The following is a 19009-nucleotide window of genomic DNA, read 5'->3' as shown; positions in this document are numbered from 1 at the left end:
GAGATCAAAGCTGTCTCGTGATGTAACATTCATGCAAACATACTAGTATATTTGTTAGCAGGGAGAGCACGGTGTGTGTGTGTGTGTGTGTGTGCGCTCGCGCGTGTGAGAGAGAAAGAGAGAGAGAGAGAATTTAATATACGCAGGAGAGGAGGCAAAAGGTTCCTGAATTACAGCAAAGCTAAAGAATTAAAGAACCATGAGGAATATTCCATTTAGGAATGGCGGGGGATTTCATCTCAGTTCATTTGGGATACGAATTTACCAAAAATTTGCAAATGACTCCATATTCGAGAAGGAAAGAATTTGAGATTAACGAATGTGGGTGAAACCAAAAACTGGCAGGTTTGTCCATCCAGGCCCAGGGCTTTGAATGCTTTGCTCTTAAAAGTCTAGATGTGAATCCCTGTGCATTCAAGCATATTTACGGTACTGAATTAGGGCTGTCACCTCCTTTTTCTCACAAGCTCCTCATCTTTAACAGGAAGATGTAAAACACGTTCCAAAATAGGAATGTCCAAATTTTGAGAAACCGTCCCGTGTGTGTTTTGTGGATTGTGCAGTGTTGTTCATTCCAGCGTCCATTCACAGATTCATTTTTTCCCCATTATGCGGAAAAATACAGAAACAATTTTGTAACGGGGTTTGCAACAATATATGTGATCTACCCTAGTATGTAACATTTCGAGTATTGTCCCCCATTCCATTCAACTTTTCCCTGTGTATATGTTCCAGGATGGCATGTATCTCAGCAGAAATGCACATTGTCTTCCTACGAATAAATCTGCCTAAATGAAAGTAAAAAAAAAAAGATCCCAAAGTCCACGGACTCCATGCAGCCTAAGGAGGGGGCAGTCTGCAGCAAATTCCACAGGTTGGATTCCTATTTTTATTTTTATACCGCCCTTCCTCTACAGCTTCCAATAATAAAGGAATGGAAGAAGGAAAATCTCCTTGGCCCTAATTCCTAATAATCAAGGAAATGTAGTGTTTCTAATGGACCCTGGGAAGAAGAAGAAAGATTAGCCCCACCTCAAAATGAGTACCTAGCTTGCTGGGGGAAAGGTGGTCACGACTGGGGAAGGCAATGGCAAACCACCCTTCTACAGTCTGCCATGAAAACGCCAGCGAAAACGGCATCCCTCTAGGAGTCAGCAATGACTCGGTGCTTGCAGAGGAGGAACCTTTCCTTTCCTACTTTGCTAAGCCACATGGCAGCAAAAACCCAGCGACCCCGTTTGATTTAGAAGACTGTCACTTTCCCTTTACAAGTGGGGATGAACTTAAGCTGTTGGTTTTGGCTGGCTTGATTAAAAGGGCAAGCGCCAGCCATGGAAAAGAGCCTGAAATCCTCTCACCTTGTCGCAACATGACAGCAGACTGCTAAAACTCACTTTAATTGCCTTCATTACACTATGTTTGCTTTAAAAAAAAGAAAAAGTGAGAGAATAATCGACAATGGGAGAAGGGGCCAGCTGGCAAACAATGGCTGCTGTGACCCGAAACTAGGGATGGCAGAGAATTCCACCACAGATCTCGGGGAGGTCGAATGCCAGTGCATTCGGCTCCCCAAAATCTGTGGCGGAACGGCCTGCCCCCCCGCCCCCCCCCCGCGGATCCCCCCAGGACGCGATTTACCTGGGGCGGATCTTCCGGGCGGCGGTGGCTCCGGCGGCGGCAGCAGCAGTGGCAGCAGTGGCGGCAGCGGCGGCAGCGGCGGCTGGTCTTCTGACCAGCTGCCGCTGCCGCCATTGGCAGTTTTGTTTTGTTTTTTACACAGACGTCATAGGCTACATAAGTTTTTACGTAGCCTAAAACATCCGGGTTAAAAAAAAAAAAAGGCATATGCAAATGGCGGCGGCTACAGCCGGCCACCACCATTTGCGTACGCCTTTTTCTTTTTTTTAACCCAGATGTTTTAGGCTACATAAAAACTTACGTAGCCTAAAACGTCTGGGTAAAGAAAAGAAAAAAAGGCGTACGCAAATGGCGGCGGCTATGGCCGCCGCCATTTGCATTCCTTATTTTGGGCCGTCTTACTCTACGTAAATAATTACGTAGACTAAGACGGCGAAGATAAGGGGAACGCAAATAGCGCCCGCTACGCTATTTGCATTCCCCTTATTTTTGCCGTCATAGTCTACGTAACTATTTACGTAGATTAAGACAACCAAAAAGAAGGAACGCAAATGGCGGCGGCCATAGCCGCCATTTGCGTATGCGGGTGTGGTTTTTTGGGGGGGTTACCCAGAGCCCTCCGCAGCCGGAAATCTGGCTGCGGTCTGTTCTGGCCTGGCTGGGCCTAGCCGGCTGCTCCGCGGAGCTGCCACGGAGCACAGCCGGCCGTGGAGGAGTCCGGGGGGGAGGAACGGAGCGCCTCCCCCCCTGACCAAGATTCCGGGGGGAGGGACGGAACACCTCCCCCCCCACCATCAGCATAATCTGCGAAAGGTAAGTGATTTTCGTACATCCCTACCCGAAACACATGCTGGCTGGATGTATATGAGAGAAGAGGGACACCAAAAACACACATATATGTAACATTTCCAGGCAACGTTTCTATGCATGTAGCAATGGACTTCCACATGCACTGGTCCATTTGTGTGTTCAGGGCTAGCTCTTGGTCTGAGAGGGCCCTCAGCAATGTGTCCTTTGGTGGGTCTCCTACTATACTGGTAAGCCCCATTGGATTTAATTCAGTCTGGCTTCAGGCCTGGTTATGGGGCAGAGACTGCTGTGGTCACCTTGTTGGATGACCTACATAGTGAACGGGACATGGGGACTGTGTCCCTGTTGGTTCTGCTGGGTGGCTTTCGACACCATCGACCACGGTATCCTTTTGGGCCATCTGTCTGAGGTGGGACTGGAAGACTGGAAGGTGCCTCCAGTCCTTCTTGGGGGGGGGGGGTTCCCAGAAGGTGGCGCTGGATTCCTGTTTGATGCTGTGACCGTGGCCTGCGGTGTCCCTCAGGGCTTCATCTTAGCCCTCTTAAATCAATAATTGAAGATCAATAGTATCACATCAGGACACGAAGCAAGGGGCCATGCGAAGTACCTTGGGTGGCTCCTTTAGAGTTATCACTGGTTCTGACTGAAACCCAGAGTGATAGAAGAGCCGATAGAAGAGACGGATTTCAACAGAAACAGAAGCAGCCTCGTCTAAGAGATCAGTTGCTCCTGGGGAAGAGACCTAGTCTCGAAACGCGTTGAGCATTTTAGAGATCTGCATAATAAACATTTTTATAGTCCATAAGTATTTTAGAGATCTGCATAATAAATAAATTATTATTACAGTCCATACTCAAAGGCGCTTTTGGATTTATTTATTTTTCCTTTTTGATGTTTTGTGCTTACAGCACCTTCCCTCTCCATTTTCTAGGTTCTGACTGAAACCCAGAACAGATTCTCCACCCCCCAAAAAATATTGGAGCCACCAGCCTCCATTGCAAACAAACAGTATATTCAGATCTGTTGAGGTCAGAAAGTGGGGCCAGCCTGAGCAACCCTGATCAGTCTTTCAACACTAGGGTCAGAGAGCCACGGGGATGTTATTCTGCTCCCCACTCCAGGGCCCTCCCAGAAAATTCAGCTCTCATAAATTAAAAAACAAAACAAAACCCATCCCTATTGTTCCTAATCCTTTTGATTCTATTCCTCTGGAGATGATAGATAGATAGATAGATAGATAGATAGATAGATAGAGCATGCAAACAAAGGAGTCACAAATGTACATCCATTTAAACATACCAGGCTACTAGTATTTATGTTCTGGTTGTTCGGCGATGATTTCCTACCCTCTAAACCCCTGTTGCTACAAAATATCTGGCTAAATGTTTCCACACATTTATTTGTACTCAAACAAATCTCTGAATTGCACTAGAGAATTTGGGGACAGCCGCTTCCATCCGTCTTGCTTCGGGGGCTCATTATTGTTGCTATAACTTATTTTGGGAGACACAAAAGCATGAAACCAAACGATAACATTTGGTCTCCATTCAAATTATGCTGTGTCTACATATGCATGCGAGACTGCGACAATCCCCTTGGTCTCCTAAGAGTTTTTCCGTCTTTCTTTCTGCAATCCAATTACATACTTTTTGAGAAGCTCCCTGATGGGTTCTTAATTTTATGAGTTGACAGTGGATGAATTGTGAGTGTCTGTGCATATTATTATATGATCTCTTTAAAAGCAGAAGCAAACACAAACATTAATCCCAGTGTACCGTTGCTGGGGGAGGCGGTTGGGGCAATTTAATTTAATTTTATTTCATTTTGCACTACACATTAATGATGTTTTTTACAGAAAGTGGAAACTTTCACAATTTTCCGTGGGGGGAGCTGAGTCTCACTGCATCGGAGCTGCTCTTTGGCAGATTCCTTATTCCTTATTATTCCTTGTAAATTTCAAGCTCTTCCCTTGCTTGGTAGTGGAACATTACCCTAAGAGCACTTTCCATAAATATTTACTAATTCAAATTTGCACCCTGTCCCATTTTGAATGCTCAGAACAGTTTCTTTCTTTCTTTCTTTCTTTCGAATCAGAAGCATACCAATGTAGTAATGGGGTCTCATCTTCATCTTCAACACCATGCTCATTTTTATGCCACTGTTCCATGGTAAAACCATGCTTCAAAACCATGTGTGAAAGTGCTGCAGGCCTGCACACAGGGCTGGCTCAAGACATCGAAATGCCTGTGGCAAAAGGCAAAGTGTCGCCCCTCCACATTCTGAAGCCAATCCCCTTTTAAAGCCAGCAATGCCCAGTGACCATCACCACATCCTGTGGCAGTGAGTTCCACAAGTCTTATCCTTTGTCTGTCCTGAATTTGCTCATCAATTTCATCAAGTGATCATTACAGGAGAGGCAGCAGGAAGGATGGAGTGACTCTTTCTACCCTAATTTTAGACACCTCTAGTATGCCTCCTCTTGTTTGCTTTGTTCCCACCTAAATTAAAAAAGAAACTTCCATATCCACTCTTCAGGGACAGAGTGCCATTAATTATGTAGTCAAATACCACCACCTAAGCACAAGAGGGAAGTATCAGCAAGCTCAGGAGAACCCCAAGATTTGCAGAAGTATAAGAATTGGGGGGGACATTAAGGGGGGACCCTCCCTTGAAAATAGGCCAGTGAACTCTGAGCATGCTCAGTGGCTATGAAATAATGGCTGAATGTTGGCGGGGGGGTGATGAAACACCAAGTAGGAAGGGGAATAAAATGGAATATTCTGGAGGAGGGCATGGCTGGATGGATGGCAGCACAGTCCTATACATGTCTTCTCAGATGTGCGTCCCATTGAGTTCAATGTGTTTTACTCCCAGGAAAGTGGGTATACGACTGCAGCCTGAAACACTGAACAGGAGAACTCCACCTCAAAAGCCTCTGTCCTTTTGGGTTACCTTTTCCAAAAAGCTCCAAAGCCACACCTGTTGGAGCTTTTCTGCGCATGGAACATGTTCTGCACACCCAACACCTCAAATGTTACTGTCGTTCTCTCTCCTGTCTTTGGCAGCACGACCAGGCAGTGATACGCTTGGCCTCCAGTAGCTGGTTAAGCACATTGGATTTGGCACAGTTGTTCTATTCTAATCCTTGTGCAACTTGTTTGGCCAGTCCCTCTCCCTTCAAGTATGCATTCCATTGGAGCTCCTCTCTAGGCATGTGCCCAAGGCACATTGCTGCCCTCCCATTGCACTGTGGAATACTCATTGAGAATTCCATGTAATCGGAAGGCAGAGACACCAGGCTTCTCCACACGAGCCTAAAATCCCACACCCTTACTGGGGCTTCTGCTTCCGGATTCTTGCAGGATTAAGATTGCCTCCTTTACACAGGTTTTTTTTTCCCCCGGGGATTGTCTTTCTGGGCAAGTTCTATATGTTTCATTATACAGCCATTTGATGGTGCTGTGGTATAGCTGTGATGTAGCAGGATTCCAGAAATTCACTGGAAAATTATCGCGCTTCAAAGCACGGTAAAATATCTTACCACATTTTCCTCACTAAAAATAATATCACTGTAATGGCTAGAAAGCACAGAGGGGCCGCGGTGGCTTAGTGGTTAAGACGCTGAACTGCAGAGTAGAAGGTCGGCAGGTCAGCAGTTCGAGACCCTGGTGCTGCGTGAGGGAGTGAGCTCCCGTCTTCAGTCCCAGCTCCTGCCAACCTAGCAGTTCAAAAGCAAGAAATTGCAAGTAGATAAATAGGTACCGCCTCGGCGGGAAAGGTAACAGCGTTCCGTGCACCTTGGTGTTCAGTCATGCCGGCCACATGACCACAGAAGCGTCTTCGGACAGCGCTGGCTCTTCGGCTTAGAAACGGGGATGAGCACCGCACCCTAGAGTCGGACATGACTGGTTGGGGACACCTTTACCTTTTTAATGGCCAGACAGCACAGAAGGAGCCTTGGAGGTCGATGACATCATGTAAAGGACCTGCAAAGAACCGTGAGTGACCAATCATAGAATCATAGAATAGTAGGGTTGGAAGGGGCCTACAAGGCCATTGAGTCCAACCCCCTGCTCAATGCAGGAATCCAGGTCAGAGCATCCCTGACAGATGGCTGTCCAGCTTCATCTTGAATGCCTCCAGTGTGGGAGAGCCCACGGCCTCCCTAGGTCATTGGTTCCATTGTCGTATTGCTCTAACAGTCAGTCAATCACGAGTGCACAATACAAGCCTCATGTAGAAATTCCCAGTGTATTGCAAGAATGAAGGTCAAACATCAGTGCATTTAAACTAAAGCTGGGCTGAACATTTCATTTTTTTTTATTTTTTGACCATCTGTTGAGTGGGGGGAGTAAATGACTCCCCCCATGGGAGAAAAAAAGAAAAAAATGCCTCTGAAATTTGGGAGGGGGGGATTTCAGCTTACCTTACTTAACCATACAAGGTGGATGGTCGTCCCTCCTCCATTTTCCTCTGGCTTTACGCCACATGAAGTCACATCACCCCACAGGTTGCTCCCAGGGCATTCCAGGCAGGGCAGCTGGCAGGAAGTGGCATGAGGTGTTCCACGCAGCTTCCTGCCAGCCACACTTCCTGGAACGCCTTGGGAGCAATGTGACATCAGAGGGAATCTTGTGCCTTAGCAACCAGCATGGGACTTTCAAAAAATGTCTCAAAAGTGAAAGAGAAACAGAAAACCCTTGGCCACCTAGTAAGGCCGGGATGAGCAAACCACGGCCTGTATCCCTCAGAGGCCAGCTGTCTACAGTTGCCCTGGGCTGCCACTGTTCTGCCACCACCCCTCCCCAAATTCCCCTGCCCCCACAGAGATGCCTGGGAAAGAGGGTGCATGAGGAAAATCATCCTGTGTGCCCTCTTTCCCAGTGCAACCAGTCTCCTGACAGCCCACAAAACAACTGACTGGTGGGCTATCAGGAATCCGTTCATGCTGGGAAAGAAAATATAGGAGGATGGCTTTCCTCACACACCTTCTTTCCCAGCATGGCTGGGCCCCCGGCTGCCTGATCATGTAGGAAAGAAGATGTCTGGGAGATAGGGATGGCGGAGAAATCCACCACGGACTCCAATGAGGCCAGATTCTAAAGAATCCAGCCCCTCGGAGTCCTTTGTGGAATAGACTATCCCCCTCACCACCCCCCGAAATCCCCCAGGGACAGACCGTACCTGCTGCCAGCCGGTCCGGTCCGTCCGCTGCCATCCGCTGCTCCAGTCTGCGGCCGCAAATGGTGTCCGGCATAGCGGACGCCATTTGCATCCCTGCTTTAGCTGTGATAGGCTACGTAAATATTTACATAGCCTATCACGGCTAAAGCAGGGACGCAAATGGCGTCCCCCACACCGGACGCATTTGCGGCTGCAGACCGGCAGCGGATGGAAGTCCAGCTGCGGACAGGCCCAGCCGGCAGCTCCACGGAGTCGCTGCAGAGTGGAGCCGGCCGGGGAGGATTCTGGGGGGGGGGACGGATCACCTCCCCCCCAGCAGACACCCCCTGGAACCTGGAGGTAAGTATTTCGTACATCCCTGCTGGGTAAATCATCTCTATGCTCCTTCTTTCTGTTGGGAATATTGCAACCTCGTCTGCAAGTTACTGGGAGGGGGCAGTGTTGTAGTTCGCTCGTTCATGGGAATGTTGACCACAGCTAGCCTTAGGATCTCTATAGCCTACAGTGTGGTTTCCTGTGATTTGTTCCTTTCGCTCCTCCCCTTCCTCCCCCCACCTCACTCTGACCTCCACCATTGCTGGGAGCTCATGTGTTTGCTCTCTCGCTCCTGCTAATGTAATGGAACACAACATGAATTGGATACACTTGTTTTGAAGCTCTACACTGTACCTGCATTGTATATGCAAGAAGATTTCTGAGTAGAACTGTTCTCTTTCCTTCACTGACGAAAGGTGTGGTCTCTCCTTCTATTTAGCCTCTTGTATGCATGTGGGACTGGTAAATGCTCATTCTGTTTGCCTTTTGTTTTTTCTCTGCTAATTGCCTTTCTAACAGGAGGCATCGGTGAAGAGACGAAGAGTATCGTGGGGGAAACAGTGAAAAGTGAAAGAGCACCTGAGGGATGGGGGGAGAGAAACACCTAGACTCCTGCTCTGAAACAAGTAGAGTCTCCACAGGATGGTCACTAGTTCATGATGCGACTGTGAGCTACTCTACATGAGGTTGTTAATCCGCTGTATTGGTTTAATTGCAGAATTGAGATCTGAGCGCTACAGAAAGAGCATTTCATTCCCTGCTTTTCCACTACATGACCTCTATGTGACACTGTGGTATAGAAGAATAGCACAATTACACAAGTGAGAAAGTGTTTTCTTTCACTTTCACAAATAATACTGCTTTATCCCTGCTTCAAAAAAAGGCTCTCCAAAAAGTGCTCTTTAAAAACAGAAGCGAAATTGGAGAGTCATGACGATGTCTAAAGAACTTGTAAACAACCATGAGTAGGGAATGACGAGTGCATGATAAATGCCTCATGTAGAAAAGCTCTGTAAAGGAAGATGTACGTGTTCAGTCATTATATCAAGATTCCTTTCTGCAAAATTGCTTCAGTCATGTTTTTGCTTCTGGATATTTGGAGCTTCCATCTGTACAAAAACGTTGAGCATTGTCCTTGGTCAAGACAACAGTTTTGTCCTGACTGCAGATATTATAGGGGTATATAAAGAGGGGGAGAGCATTTTGTTATTCCATTTGTTTCCATTTCTAAAACCCGCATTCATTTTGTGATTTTTCTCATTAAAATCACAGTCATTTTGTTATCCCTTTGTTAGGACTGTATTCATTCCAATAGTTTCAACAACAGAGATCAACGTGAAATTGCTGAAGTATAATTAATCAAGAGATTCAACCCAATTCCTGTGGTTTGAATAAGAACAAAGGTGTGAGTAGTGTTTTTTTTTTATCACACTACATACGTTAATTGGCTCACAATTGCAATAATATTTTGTTATCATGCAACAATGTTTTGTGAATGGCAACTCTTGAAGTAATCATCACCGTCTGTACTTTTTGCATTTCAATGCCCTCTGACAACACATCTTACATCTCTGACCCCAGTGGCCCAGGATGTGTATATCAGCCTCCAGTTTGAGGTTCACACTTCATTCATCAGATGCAGCGGACGGTGTGCATGACAGCTGACGCCAAAATACATTTGCCCATCTTTAAGGTGTCTCAAGACTCTCTGTTGGTTTTGCTGCAAGAGACCAACATGGCTGTCCCTCTGGAAATCATTATACTGGGACACTTCGGTTCCTCGTTCCTGTGGCAGAGCTTCCTGCCACCAAGAGTGCAGCAGTGAGGTCTCAAGTTCTGCCACTCACGCTTCTGAGATCCCTCGCTCTTGGGCAGATGGAACATGAAGGTCAATCCAGCCCTGAGTGAGACTCTCATACTTGCTAAGGCTCAGAGAAGGGGCTTATATATTGGAGGGAGCATAGCTGAGTGGCAGAGCCCCTGCTTTGCACACAGAAGGTCCCAAGTTCGATTCCTGGCTTCTCCAGATACGGTGAGGAAAGAATCCTGAAACTCTGGAAAGCCGTGACCAGTTAGTCTCGACAGCACTGGGCTCAATGGACCAACCAGTCAGTGTAAGGCAGCTTCCTATGTTCCTCAGGAAGTCCAGCTGCTCTGGACAACCAGGGACTCCCAAAGCTGGCATTTTCATCAGCTCTCTCCTTTACTAGCTGTGACCTGGCAGGCAACAAAGCCTAGCCTGTGGGAAAATACTTCTCCCGCTGCTCAGCCTGGCAAGGTTCTGCTTCTTTATTAACCACTCTCTGACATGACCAGCCCATAATTATGGTCTCTCCCCTTGTCCTCCTGAGCAGTATAAAATATGTATCAATTCTTTTCATCTCGGTTTAAATGGCACGGTCACAGCACAGCCTGGCTGGATATCTGGTTCTTGTTGTGTAGCTTGGAGGCCAGCTGCAATGGAACAAAACATTTCCAGGCCCTTGGTATGAATTTCAAAATGACAGCAGAGGCCGCTGCCAGGTATTCCAGACTCAGGAGTTGTGGCGTTCATGATGTAATGCTGGAGCCATCCACTTCCCCTCCCCTCTGAGATGCTCAGGGTGGCATGACGCTGGTCGATGGGAGAAATTTTGGTTGATTAAAATGGCCAGCTCACTGAAGCAGGAAGGCCTTGCAGCCCATGATTTCGCTCTAACAAAAGAGAGATTCTGTAGCTCAAGGCAGCTACGGAGTTGTTGTGAAGAATATGCCCAACTGCTATGCAATGGTTGGGGGTGTTTGCAAAGAGTTGCCCCCTCACAGGTAAAATTAGCCCACCAGGGTTGAGTAGAGAGGGAAAGGTGGCCATAAATAATGGAGAAGCTTTGCAGACTGGTCAACCCCGTAGTGTATTTGGGGAGACTGTGACAAACTCCTATATGCTGATATAGCTCACAGTGCCCCCCTAGGGTGTCTAGTAAGTTGGCGTCATGATGAAATGCTTGAATAGGCTTATCTCACCTTTTTGTCCTCCAATATGCATCCAAAAACATAAGCTCTTTTTTATATAATGGGCTGACTGGCTCAAACCAGCTGAGCCTTTTGAGATGTGGGTTTACAGTCATTAGGAGGGTGGGTCCAACAACTAAGTAAACCAGCTGGGCACATTCTTCACAACTGTATCCCTTGATTTTGCAGCTTCCCCACCATCCTGATTTTAGAGGTGTCAAAGTCAGCTCTTCGGGTCTGGGTTTGATCTGAAGCCTCCTTCTCAGGGTCTCCAGCAGAAGGAATAACATTTCTTGGTGGTAGACAAGAGGGCAGTCTATTTTCCCCTGGACATGAGGAGAGATTTTGGTATTAGCTCCATCCCCTAACGTCCATCAGACTCCACCCTTGAAGGACCAGGCACAGCCAGGCTCTTTCCCAGATCAACCAAACCCATGAGCATGACGCTCATCTGCACTTTTATGATATTTCAACCCATGATGCAGCGCAACTGCAAACAAAATGCTCACGCACAAGAACGCCCGCAAACTTTTCTTTCAAAAGAAAGAAGCAGTCATGCTCTGCTAACTGTGAACCCCAAACACCGCTGGAAGAACCAATTGAATGGCAGCCAGACTTCCTACAGAAATCTAATGTACAAGACTGAGAAATGGCAATGAAAACACTGGATTCCTAGGGACCCACCGCTACCCATCTGACAGCAGCAACAGTACCGGGGTGATGGTGGAGGTTTAGCAACAACCCTGATTTTCAGCTCCCTTCTCCCCTCAGGCACCCTTCCACCCTTCCACCATCAGACCAAACATCAAGCAATTGTGAATGCCTCCATGCGCTGGCCTCTTTCTTGCTCTCTGTGCACCCAGAGACCTTGTGGGCAGCAACCGAGAGCACAGACTCTGCATGCACACAGCTGTCCCCCCAGCTATTCCTAGAGCTCTCTCCACACCAGCTATTTCCCAAGTATGCTTCCTTCTTATCCACTTATGACGCCAAACCTTTTTCCAATATACCATATGTCATGGGTGGAGAACCTGGAACTCAAGGGCTTCATGTGGCACTCAATCCAATTTCATGTGGCCTCTGACCTCACTTTGTTCAGGCATGGTGTGGGGAACAGAGGGGGAAGAGAGGAGGGTGGAAGGGAAAAAAACAGAGGAGACTAAAATGAATGGGGCTATGGAAGGAAGGATGAGTCCTCTACAAATGATCTGTTCAGATCTCTGACAAGAGCAATCTTTCCCTCCCCAGCAGTCTGTTGGGTTGGGAAGAATAAATATATGGAGAGAAGAGGGTAGCAGAACAAGAGAGAGACAAGGAAAGGGCAGAAAGAGAGAAAAGGGCTGTCCCTGCTCACCTTTAGCTTTGGCCCCACAGCCTGCAACAGATTACCTCCAAGGGAATGATTTCCTTGATGGAGGGAAAAAAAAAAGGTTCCCTACCCATGTCTTGATCCTCACAACAACCCAGCGAGGTAAGTTAGGCTGAAAAACAGTGGTGTGACCAATGCCACCCATTGGCTGAGCATGGATTTAAACTGTTATCTTTGAGGGCTGACTCCAGCACGCCATCCGTGACATCCTACCTCTCAAAGCGCTCCCCGTGAAAGTCCATTTCTCCCAGCCTCATCTGTTGAATGGGCATAAACGCGTTGTTTCATCGGATGAAAGTGACAAGGAGAAACTAAGACAAGGCTGAGCGCTGCGGAAACGTTGGGCAGTCTTCAAATCTATAATGACAATGAGGCTTACCTTTTAAAATCAGGGTCAACACCACCAATCGATGTGTAAGGTGGGGAGGTGGCTAGAGAAATCCCTCTTCAAAAGAGCCAAGAACCTTTGCTGCATTTACTGCAAGGACTCTTTGAACTGCTACCAGGCAAACAGAATTGCTTGCACCCAAACCAAAGTGTCAGCTCTACGGACAACCAACCCTTGGTGACATGGAAGAAGCCATCCCCTTGTGCCGTCATCGGTCGTCCCTGCTCATTACCTGGCTATCACCTCTCTGCTCCAAGATAGGGAGCCAAAAGGGCTGCCTTAAAATAAACCTTAAAGGCAGGCAACGTGTGATTAGCTTAATGTGATAAGAAGCCCAAAGAACTCTGGAAGAAGCAGTTGGCAAAAGGTGACAAGCAGCAACACCCTGCTGGGATTAATTTACCCTTTAGTAGACTGACAATACTGCTCATTATTATACCCAATTATTTATTCTGCAGCAAACCCAAAAGGTGCAAGGTACATCACACTAGGAATTAATCACTGGCCGCTTTTCCTCCCAGACTAATAGGAGAAGAGATGCAAATTTAGGGCTGTGCTGAATTTTCTGGGTTTTGTTTGTCACAGCAAAGGGCAACAAGGATTTGCCGGGGGGTGGGGATGGCAAAGTTTTCCCCTACTTCTCAGTACTGTCGATTACAGGCGGGATTTGTTTGCAGATTAGTTGCAGAAGTTTAGGGCCACACTGCAATTTCATAGGTTTCCTTTTTCCGGCAAGGAAAGGGACATGCCGTTTTCTCAGAACATCATTCCTGCCAGTTACAGACCACTTTTCCTTATAGACTAGCAGTAAAAGAGATGAAATCAATGCTGAGTGGAATGATTGGGGGGTGCAGTAAAAAGCCATTTCTGAGGCACAACGATTCTGCAAAAAGCATTGATTGGGGGGGGGGGGCTTTTACATGAAATTGTGTTCCTTATTTTCTTTTATGTTTTTACATTTATATCCTGCCTTTTCCACCAAGGAGGCCAAGGCAGCGTCCATAACCCTCCTCCACTCCACTAGTTCCCCTCTACTTACTAGTTTCCCTCTACTCAGCACTGGTGAGGCCTCATCTGGAGTACCGTGTCCAGTTCTGGGCACCACACATTAAGAAGGATGCAGACAAACTGGAGAGGGTTCAGAGGAGGGCAACAAAGATAATCAGGGGACTGGAAACAAAGCCCTGTGTGGAGAGACTGAGCTTAGCCTTGAGAGGAGCAGACAGAGGGGAGATAGGAGAGCGGTCTTCAAGTACTTGAAAGGTGGTCACAGAGAGGAAGGCCAGGGTCTCTTCTCGATCATCCCAGAGTGCAGGACACGGAATAATGGGCTCAAGTGACAGGAAGCCAGATTCCTGCTGAACATCAGGAAAAACTTCCTGACTGTTAAATCAATACGACAATGGAAACCATGACCTAGGGAGGTGGTGGGCTCTCCCACACTGGACGCATCAAGATGAAGCTAGACAGTCATCTGTCAGGGATGCTGTGACTTGTATTCCTGCATTGAGCAGGGGGCTGGACGCGATGGTCTTATAGACCCCTCCCAACTGTACTATTCTATGATTTTATCCTAACAACAACCGTGTGAGGTTGGATAGGCTGAGGGTCTGTGACTGGCCAGCCTAATGTTCCTGACAGGGTTATTGTCACCTAGTTTGCTTCATGGCTGAATGGGGACATGAACCTTGGTCTCCCCAATCCAACACAACGCCACACTGGCTCTTTCTGGTATACTTTGGCAATGTAATTTGGCAACATGCTTGCCGAGTAACCAGGAGAATGGAAGAGCCCACCCTGCGGCTCATTTACTGTAAAGTGATAGATGCCAGTTAAAGGGTGTAAACATTCATTTTGCTCACATTCATGTGCTTGTATCCCAAATGATTTCCAATATCGGGGACCATTTTCAAAAGGGAATCAAAGGTTTTGCAAAAAGTACAAACCCACCCACCCACACACACTTTTCAGTTCTGTCCTGGATGCAAGGAAAGGTGGATCACAAAACAGGCAAAAATGGAAGTCAGGAAAAAGAAGAGAAAAGATAGCCTAATTCTTAAGGAGTAGTTCTCAGACCAAACAATGTCAAGAGCTTTGTGGCAATTCAACCACAGAGAGCCACTTTCACATGCCATCTATCAATCCCCAGTTCAAATCTCACCTCATCTGTGAACTCACTAGATCAGGAGTATGCAGGAGATACATATCAGGATATGCAGGTAAAGGTAGGGATGTCAGAGAAATACACAACAGCACCAAATGAGTTCGGATTTGTATGAATTTGAACCACGGATTCCACAGAGGACTGGCTTTTCCCCTGTTAGGTGACTTCCACAGACTTATGGATCGTTTATCTAACCTTTGGGAATTTTGCGCAGATCACATTGCAGAAAAATACACACACACACACACACACACACACACACAAACCCAGCTGAAGATGCATATTTCCTAAAGCGTGAAAATGAGCACTTTGGGGGGGATTTGCACATTTTGTTGGAATTCGCAGTTTTTTGCAAATGCAAATTCGCACAAATTTGGAAACTAAAAAAAATCCAATTTTACTCTACAGACTTGCGGACCAATTTTCCTGAATTTTGTGCAAATTTTGTCATAGAGGAATATGCAACGTTTAAAAAACCCGCCAGAAATGTGAATTTCCCCTGTAGGCTAAAGCATGAAAATGCACATATCGAGGAATTTGCACATTTTGCATGTGCAAGACTGCACAATCCTGCAGTGTGAATTTGTGCAAACTGGGAAAAATCCGATTCCGTCGATGGACGGATGACAGAACGAGAGACGCCTGACAACCCATGAAACACAGATGGAACAGATTGTACATCCCTAGGGAGAGGTGCAATTTTGAGCAAAGCAATAAAATGGCAGGCATGAAAGGGTCCAGCTGCCCCTCCCTCTGCTACTCTCCAGTTCCTGACGGAAGCCTCTAAGGCTGCTTTTCAGGCTGTTGTTTGTGTTTTCTTCTTCAGTCAGGAGACGGTTCGCACATAACTTCTGCTGCATAAAGTGTGATTCATCACTTACCCCATCATTGTGATGGGGGGCGGGGGGCAGAGAAAGAAAGATACCTGGTGAAGCTTTGCTGTCTGGAGACTTCACTGAAAAATCACATTAATCTCTCCTTGTGAGGATTAACTTACAAGGTTTCAGTAATATCCTTGTGGGATAAGTAAAATCCGCCAAGGGAACTTTGGCTTTTATGTCAGAGTTGTTTTCATGGTATAAACACACTAAAACATAAGGAGTGGGGGGACAGACTTTTCCAACAAGGACTGACCCTGGATGCTTGGGGCTTTCTTACATAACGGTGAAGGCAGGAATAGACAGATCAGTCTATTTCCAGTCTGTGTCAGTTTCACACACAGAAGCCTGTCCTGTCCTGTTTCCCCATTAAACTCCCATTTTTGCCCAAAACATGCATTTCTAAACGTATTTTGTCCTAAACCTGGGCTGCAAAAGTTTATACACATTTGGGTATGTTTTTTTAAGCTGAAAACTGGACTGCAAATTCAGAAACCCAAAGGTGGCCTGTTGTTCCAGTCCGCGCACTAACTCAGGAAGTATAAAACAGGTTGGGTTTCTTCAAAATGCGGCCTGAATTAAATCCTTGAGGACCCCTATGTGAAAGTCAAATTTCTTCAAAAGGTGAAGAAACAGGCCAAAGGTGGCCTGTTGTTCCAGTCCACGCACTAACTCAGGAAGTGTAGAACAGGTTGGGTTTCTTAAAAATGCAGCCTGAATTAAATCCTTAAGGACCCCTATGTGAAAGTCACCCACACGGCATGTCCAGATTTAATTTATATTGATGCTCCATGTTTAGTATATCAACATGAAGGTCATCCCATTCGTTGTCCAAACATCTCTCTTTGTGAACACATTCTCTCTATATCTACCTATTTGCTGCCGGGAATTGACACTAACGTTTGCACCTTCTTGCAAAGATTCAGCGCAGAGTCAGCTCTACATTTTTCAAACAGGCGCTTCCTGCAGTGATCTTTACATGATTTTCATTCATCTTTACCTGTCTGTAAAATGAGCTTCAGAGGGGGACCAATTTAGATTGAGGAAAGAATTAAATACCCTCTCGCAGAGCACCACTCCTTCAAAGCAATATATGCTAGTGTTCATGAAAACATCCTGCAAGAAATGAGCTCCATGCATCGTGTGTTGTGTGATGTTTTGATGGCCAACCACTGGCTCCTTCGAATCTCAAAGGAAAAGACCAGCCTGGACTCATCCATCAGTCAGAGAAGGAGCAGCTGCAAGAACCCCACTTCCTCCATCCCTGCCAGAAAGAACACTCAGCTTTCACTGCCTCTTATGCTTGGACTGCAGACACTCTGTCCCCTGCTATCAGCCAAGGGACTAAGGCCTGCTGGGTGGTGTGTGTATGTCTGAGGGGTGTTTGGGGGGGCGGGGATTGTGTTATTACAATCTGCTGCTTGTAAGCCATCTTGAGAATCACTGGATTGAAAAGCAGGGTCTAATTCTTCAATAAACAGCTTTGATCTCCAGGGTTTTGTGTTGCTGGCACTGATCGCGAGTCGTGAAATTATTCTGATAGTCAGTTGTTTTATTCTACTTTCATTGTTATCCTTGCTGTTGCAGCATGGGGTTGTTGCTGTTTTTAATCATTATTTCGGTTTGTGAACTGCTTTGAGAGGCCCGATGCAGAAAGGAGGATATAAATTTCTCAAAGCGACAAAGAAACAAATGAGATGGTAGCGAGAGGGAAGAAAAAAAGCCCAATGCCTAAGCACCAGTCTCAAGCCATTCCTGGATTTTGAGCCTCTCAGACCAGATACCATACATAGCTCTTTGGTTCCCATGTGGAACGGTAAGAAGCAGAGAGGCACTGACTGTATTTTGAACCATTTCTGGGTGACAATGAGTGATTTTTCCAGTTGCTAGGTAACAACGACATCCTCTCTTCCCCCAGAACTAAAAATAGGGGACTGGTCCGCACAGTCTTGGAAGGAGGGAAGAAACCATCGTGTGGTTGCTTAGCAACCTCAGACAATGGACAGTATCTAATGCTGCCCGTGCAGTAGCAGGGCAAACCACTCACGCAATGGGAAACCAGTGGTTCCTGAAGCAATCAGAATGAGCAGAAACATTCATTTTGGGAATGGGGCAGGCGAGCAGAGCTCACAAAAGGGAACTAATTCCTACGACTTCCCACCACTTCTGTGTGGCCTGGACATACATGGGTACCGCCTCTTGCAGTGGCCAAGAAATTTCAGCAATGCTTTTAACTTCTCACATCCTGCTGAAGGGGTACTGTGGATGGAATATCCAAAGACCTGGAACACAGATGTGATCAGCATCCAACCAAATGACCTTGGGATCCAAATATTTGGTGATATAGGTCATCTGACTAAGGGCTTCTCCACATGGGGCTTATAGCATGCAATCCAGATTGATTACTCATGGATGTTTACGGGTCCTTTACATGACATCGTCAACCTCCAGGGCCCCTCCCATGGTTTATGACCTTCCTGAAGCATGGGTAAAATCTGATTTTTCTCTAGGAAGCACTATGAAGCACTTTACTTGCCGGGCGTACTTCCGTAATGGCGCTATAACAGCAGCACCATCTAGTGGCAGTAAAATGAAACATATACGACCTGGAGAGAAATAAAAACAGCCTGTGTAAAGCAGACGAGCTTAATCCTGAAAAGCATCCAGAGGCAAAAGCCCCTGTAAGGGTGCAGGATTTTAGCCACGTGTGGTGAAGCCCTAAATCCTCTATGGGCCTGTTCCGCACATGCAAGAGAAGGAGGTGATCGAATTCTGAGATGGTGATATGGATTGCACCATTTCAGACTGTAGGCGGCGGGAGGTGCCATTTTGTGACATATTAAAACAACAACAGCCTTGCAAGTTAAAACAACAAAAATAAGCACATCAGGGATGTAGGTTCTAACCCAGTCCAGTTCCTGTTCCATAATTTTCCACTTGTTGGATATTTTTTAAACATAACAGAGCACTCACAACTCTGATCCCCCACCTGCAACTTGCAGTGGTACAAACAGTCCCTCTACCATCTCCTTCACATTTTTATCACTTAATTCCCACCTCATACAGCTGCATTCATAGACGAGGCTGTGGGTCTGCCTCTAATGGAAGAAACAGTATTTCTACTTCATATGAATATTATCTCCTTTCTTTTTAGGGTCAAATCACTGTAGAATCTAAACTTTTCCAGGGGAAGCATCAGCAGAAAACTCATCTAACTACCCTGATGTCATCTGGTATTTGTAAGGAGAAAGGCAGGGTCATGTGTGTGACGG

General features: G+C 46.5%; 1 protein-coding gene across 5 annotated transcripts in view; it reads right to left on the bottom strand.

Moving 5' to 3' along the window:
* RAP1GAP2 (RAP1 GTPase activating protein 2) overlaps window positions 1-19009 on the bottom strand; it is a 242911-nt gene that overhangs the window by 85360 nt on the left and 138542 nt on the right. Inside the window, exon 1 of one of the 5 annotated variants that reach the window (XM_084823046.1) lies at window positions 6374-6434. The exons of the other annotated variants lie outside the window; for them this stretch is intronic. The gene's annotated coding sequence lies outside the window, so the exon portion shown is untranslated. Of the gene's footprint in view, window positions 1-6373; window positions 6435-19009 lie in introns of those variants that run through there. 5 annotated transcript variants of the gene reach the window in all.

The sequence above is a fragment of the Heloderma suspectum genome, chromosome 16 (assembly GCF_057233095.1).
Source record: "Heloderma suspectum isolate Gila_16-S chromosome 16, 16-S_ref, whole genome shotgun sequence".
NCBI lineage: Eukaryota > Metazoa > Chordata > Lepidosauria > Squamata > Helodermatidae > Heloderma > Heloderma suspectum.
This window is presented reverse-complemented; position numbering and strand designations above follow the sequence as displayed.